This window comes from Humulus lupulus, chromosome 7 (genome assembly GCF_963169125.1).
Source record: "Humulus lupulus chromosome 7, drHumLupu1.1, whole genome shotgun sequence".
Taxonomy (NCBI): Eukaryota; Viridiplantae; Streptophyta; class Magnoliopsida; order Rosales; family Cannabaceae; genus Humulus; species Humulus lupulus.
This window is the reverse complement of record NC_084799.1, coordinates 15,828,551-15,834,830: the sequence shown is the minus strand read 5'-3', so window position 1 is coordinate 15,834,830 and position 6,280 is coordinate 15,828,551. Positions and strand designations below refer to the sequence as shown.

Below are 6,280 nucleotides of genomic sequence, written 5' to 3'. Positions count from 1 at the left end.
CCATTGCCAGCTGCCCGGGTTTAGACTTTCCCTTCATGGAAATGTTGTAGCATTCCCTGGCAGCGAGCTGATCGCCATGGATAGTGCAGATTCCCGTGGAAGTAGGGAATTTCATCGCGAGATGGCGAATGGAAGTGACGGCCTCGAAGGCCATGAGTGTCGATCGTCCCAAAATGGCGTTGTAGGCTGCGGAATAGTCAATGACCACGAACTCGAGGAGTTTGGAGACTGTCTGAGGTCCTTCTCCTAGGGTGATCACCAGCTCGATCGTCCCTATCGATGCTGATCCTTCTCCCGAAAAACCATACAACATCATGGAGGTCGCCCTCAGCTCAGCGACAGTCAAACCCATCTTCTCCAACGTGGAGCGGAATAGGAGGTTCACCGAGCTCCCGTTGTCAATCAGCACCCTCCTCACCCTCCGATTAGCCAGCTGAACTGTCACGACCAGAGGGTCATTGTGAGGGAACTGGAAATGGCTCGCATCTTCCTCCGTAAAAATGATTGGTTGCCTCTCCAATCGCTGCTGCTTTGACTGACGTTGTTCCGGGACGAACTCTACTCCGTTATGAGTCTTTAGTTCGTTCACATATCTCTTCTGGGCGCCTCTGCTCGTGCCGGCCATATGCGGACCTCCAGAGATGGTAGATATCTCTCCTCCAACCACAGGAGGAGGGACGTCCTGATCTACCCGAGGCCCGGGTTGACTGGCCGGGACTTCTGGAGCAGGTCGGCCTGCTGGAACCCTGTTCCGTGTGTATTGAGCCAAGGGGCCGCCTCGAATGAGAGTCTCGATCTCATCTTTTAGATGTCTACAGTCGTCGGTATTGTGGCCAACATCGTTATGAAAACGGCAAAACTTGGAGGTGTCTCTCTTCCCCTTGTGGTGTTTTTATGGCTCCGGCCTCTTCCAAGGGACTCGAGGAGAGTTAGCTAGGAAGATATTCTCCCTAGACTGGGTGAGCTCTGTATAAGTCACAAAGACGGGCTTGACTTTGTCTACGGACTTATTTTTCTTTTGGTCGTGCTGACTGTTTTCGCCATTTCCCTTTCTTTTGCCTCCACAGGGCAGGTTGTTCTGTGTGACGTTTGGGTCACTGCCACGACCTCCGTCCCCACTCCAGCAGGCTGCTCGGGGACCTGGCCGATTCCCGCAGCCGAGGCCTCGGCTTCCTCCAAGTTTATCCATTCTTGGGCCCTGTTAAGGAATTCATTAACTGAGCTGACTCCCTTCCTTTGTATATCCTTCCAAAGGTCTCCCCCAACGAGGATTCCAGTTCTCATGGCCATGAGCTTGGAGCTATCATCCGTGTCTCTGGCTCGAGCAGCGACGTTCGCAAATCTGCTCAGGTAGGCCTTCAGAGTCTCACTGGGATGCTGCCTCACGTTAGCCAGGGAGTCGGCCTGAACACGGGCGGCCTGGGAGGCTCGGAATGCCCTTTTGATGTCAGCTGAGAAGGTTTTCCAGGAACTGATTGACTATCTTTTACTTTGCTTGAACCACTGCCTGGCAGGTCTAGTCAGTGTGGAAGGGAAGATTAAACATCTTAGCTCGGGGCCAATGTTATGGGCCATCATGAGGGTGTTGAACATCCCTAGATGGTCCGATGGGTCTCCGTCCCCATTGAACTTTGACAAGTGAGGCATACGGAAACCAGATGGGTATGCCATTGCTGCTATACTGGGGGCGAAGAGTTCCATCTCGTCCCCTGAATCATATTCATCTTTTTCTTTTTCTGACAGGAGCTTCCTCATCAGCTCCTCCATCTGAGTCAAGCGCTCGAGGGTTTGGTCCTGATGTCCTTGGTTATTCCGGGGTTGTTCAACAACTCCGGATCCATTGTACATATTTGGTGGGTTATTGCCCCTCCTATCTTGAGATAGGTTATCTGGGACATTCCCTCCGTTACGTACTTCGGACAGAGCCCCCCCTGAGCGAGCATGGCCATCTCCTCCTGCTTGTTCCCCTCTATGAGAGTTGAGGCGATCTCACAGGTCACCTCCCTGGGTGGTTTGATGACTTTGTGCCAAACTCAAACGCTGACGCAGGTCTCCCCCAGAGAGATCACTTCGGCGACTGCCGATCCAGTGGCTCCTGCTGGATAGGCTTGTAGTTCGCCTTTGGTGGTGAGGATCTGAGCTTTCCCTTGGCGCCCTGCTACGCCGGGAAGGTCCAGCTGATGGCGGGTTTCTCCTACTACTCCCATAGGCTGGGATATCTTGGATGGGCCAAGGAGGAGACGGATACCTGATTGGGGAAGGAGGATGCCTGACTGGAGAGGCGATCCTAGTTCCGTTAGGACGGCTCAAGTTTGGTGGCGGCCTTTCGGCCCTACCCACCTGCTGGTCCCGCGCTTGACGATCTGGACGAGGCGCAGGACGATTGTTGGGGACGGGCTGATGGTGCGAGCCCTCCCCGGATCTCCTTTGGGAATTTCCTCGAGCTCCCTTGGGCGCTCTCGAGGATGGCTGGGAGCTAGGAGTTGACGTTCTGACCGAATGGATGTATTGCTGTTGCCTGGCTTCAGGCATTTCTTCAAAGTTTGCCTCTCGGTGATGTGATGAAGGAGTGGAATTGGCTGTCGGAAGTCTATCCGACCGGCTATGCCTGGATCGGTTACCCCGGCGAGACTTAGGAGCCTCGCCTTGCCTATCTCCGACGTTTACGTCGGTTGTGAGAGGGGGTAGTCGGGCCAGCACATCCTTGATCTGCTGGTTAGCTATTGCTAGCTGGCTCCTCAACTGAGCGTTCTCCATCTCCACCGCCGTGTAATAACACGGGTTTGGATTAGGTGGTCGGGGGGCCGAACTTCCGGTGTCATCTTGGCCCACAAAGGGGTCATAGCCTCCATATCCAGCTCGTACCACGAGCTGGACACTTAACTCGACCTTTCGGCCTTCAAAGTCCGGACTCAAGTCTTAGGAAATCTTGGCGAACCCTTGGTTGCCTCGAGCTAAGGAGGTACGACCTTATGACAGAAGCTCCGGTCTTGGGGAGGTCCACGAGATAATCATGATTAGGCCACAGCTCAGCTTGCTAATCAGCCCGTGGGAAAATCAGGGCGCACAGAGTTCAGCTCGGTTATCAGGAATTTTCCCAACAGGTTTCAAAGCCTGGGGAATGGTATTTTTGGAGAGGCATTGAGTGGTTGATTTTCTGGAGTAACTTTTGGAATACTGGGAGAGTTAGATTTTATGGGTGGGCTTTGCAAAGTTTTACCGCTTCTCATCGTGATGGCATTCACTTCCTTGATGTTTTGATCATTTGAATTTGAAGATTGGGCCATGTGTTGGCCTTGCACATTGAATTTCGGTTGGGAAGGAAGTTTTCCTTTTTCCGGAATGGCCAAGGATTCAGTCAATTTTGAGAATTGACATTTCATTTCCTTGATTTCTTCCATCATTTGGCGATTAAGTTTGGATTGCTCCTCCATGAATGCATGAAGAGTATTCTCGAGAGAATTTCATTGTGGATGAGAATTGTGTTGAGGTGCAAAATACGCCTTTGATGGTTGAACTTGCTGCTCATTTCTCCATTGGCCTTTAGATGATTGAGCTTGGTTGGAATCTCTCCAACTGAAATTTGGGTGGTTTCTCCAACCAGGGTTGTACGTATGGGAGAATGGCTTGTTATATGCCCCTAAGGCATTGCATTGCTCCTCATAAACCCCTCTCATTTCGTTCAAAGCTAAGCAGTCCTTAGCTAAGTGCTCCGTCCCTCCACAAACAAAGCATGGTTCTTGCAGTTCCGCTTGAGCGACCATGTGCGATTTTTGGTCATTTCTCGTCATTAAGACCTCAAACTGCTTTTTTCAAAGCTTCAAGTTGGGCCTTAACACTATCCCCTTCTCGAAGTTGATAGATCCTAGATGGTTTGTGTCGGTTGGTGCTGTCAGTAGCACTTGGTCTAGTCCAGGTGTGAGACTTTTCTGCGGTTTCTTTGAGATATTCAAGAGAACCGTCTGGCTCTTTTTCGAGGAATTCACCATTGCATAGCATTTCTACAAACTGGCGCTCACGACTCGTGAGGCCTTCATAGAAGTAACTGACCAAACGCCAGTTCTCATAGCCATGGTGCGGGCATTGATTTAACAGATCTTTGAATCTTTCCCAAACTTGATAGAACGTTTAATTGTCATTTTGGGAGAATGTGGAAATCTATCATTTTAGACTGTTGGTCTTATGGCTGGGGAAGTGTTTCAGAAAGAAAGATTTGGTCATCTCCTCCCATGTTCCAATCGACCTAGGTCTCAAAGAGTATAACCAGCTTTTGGCTTTGTCCTTCAAGGAGAAAGGGAAGAACTTCAGTCGCACAACATCGACATTTTCGGCTCGGTTATAGAATGTGGCTACTACCTCCTCGAATTCTCTGATATGCACGTATGGGCTTTCGTTTTCCATTCCATGAAATGTGGGTAAGCGTTGAATCGTGCTAGGTTTAAAGTCTAATGCAGGAAAATTAGGAGGGAAGATAATGCATGAAGGCGTGGAAGTGCGAGTAGGATGGAGGTAGTCATTGAGAGTTCTTGGTTGGATTTCATCATTGCGAATGGATTATTATCAACGAAAGTTTGTGGAGAAGCAAGATTGGTGGAAGGAGTTCCGGAAGGAGTGGTGGATGAATTGGAAGAAGTGTCACTAGAAGTTTTGTGATGATTCATCCACTCTTGAAAATCATAATTAGATTTATTATTTTTTTTATTTTCTTTGCTTTTCTTTTTTTGATTTTTTTTAAAACTTGTTCCCAGGTAGATTGGGAGGTTTTGGGGTGATCTCCAACACCTTACTAGAACTCATTGAGGTTACTGAGTAAGTATGGTGGATCACAAGTCAACCTTTTCAACCAAACAACCTTTAAGCAGAGTGAAATTGCTTATTTTGACAGAACAAGCTTGGTTTTCTTATAGTAATAAGTTCAACAATGTAATAGTGCAAAGGTAGATGCTCGAAATGTTCCCAGGCCGATTGGGAAGGTTGCCAAGGTACCGCTTTAGACCCACACTTGCCTAGACAGAACTCCCCGAGGTTCCCGGGTAAGTGTGGAGGGTAACACTATCACAAATCTTATTTAACAACCAATCTTTCTAGACAGAACAATATCGGTTCTACCATTTGTAATATTACAAAATTGTTCCCAATACTAAGCGTTTTATGATTGAAATTTTATGAACAATTTTATGCAATTTTATGTTGTTTTTTTTAAACCTAAATTATAAGGAAAACTAAGGCAAATAAAAAGGAAAATCCTAAACTAAGCAACAAAATAAACAACACAAAAATAAAATAAAGAAAAAAAAATTAAAGTGAAGATAAATAACAAGTTTAATCTTTTTTTTTTACAAATATTTATTTAACAAAAAAAAAGAAATTAAGAAAGAAAGAAAGATTAATGAAACTATAGTTAAAAAGAAAAAAATATAAGCTTATATATATTTATATAATGTTTTTTTTTTGTTTTATCCGAAAAGTAGAGAAAAAAATATATTAAGAGATAGATATATATGTCTTTTTTTATATGTTTATTTATATACGTATATTTATTTTTTTTGTATTACTAAAAAAAAAGAAGAAAGAATTTATATATATATATAAATAATTAACTTTTTTTTATTTTTTTTAATAATAATAACCAAATTAACTAAAAATCAAAATAAAAAAAATAAAGACTATACTAACACAATATTCACACTAACAAAAATACAAATAAAGTTACCAACATTTTTGTAAAAATTTCACTAAACCTTTGAAAACTACGTCCCCGGCAACGACGCCAAAATTTGTTTAACGCCCAAATCGTGACAACCACTAAGCGGTGGTTGTAGTATAATCGGACGGTCGATCCACAAGGAGGTAACCTAAACTCAAAAGATTAGTAGAAAATAGCACAAAAATTAGTAACAATAAATAAATAAAGATGGAAATGAAAAGATGTTTGAGATTTTGATGTTGTCTTTTTGATGAAATGATAAAATGAGATAGGTGAAATAAAGGTAAGATGTAATCAAGAATTTGAGAAATGGAAAGGTTTCAAGAATCATCCATATGTCTGCTTAGTTACTTGGTTACTTGATTTACAAAAATACACAAGTAAATAGTTCACATCCCAACATTTAATTGGAAAATCTAATATTAAAGTCCATTTGAGTTATAAAGTTCTTTACTTTAAAAGCACAATGTTAATCTTATGAAAAATCTAAAAATGACAAAATACCCAAGGACAATAATGCAATAAAAGATTAGACATAAAATTATGTATCAATATTACTTTTACTAATTAGAA

The 6,280-nt window shown here is 44.2% G+C and overlaps 1 non-coding gene across 1 annotated transcript; it reads left to right on the top strand.

Annotated features, from left to right (window-relative positions):
- Window positions 1–4,066: 4,066 nt before the first annotated feature.
- LOC133793324 (small nucleolar RNA R71) lies at window positions 4,067–4,173 on the top strand. Its single transcript, XR_009874773.1, has one exon. It is a non-coding gene; the product is annotated as a small nucleolar RNA R71 (small nucleolar RNA).
- The last annotated feature ends 2,107 nt before the right edge of the window (window positions 4,174–6,280 follow it).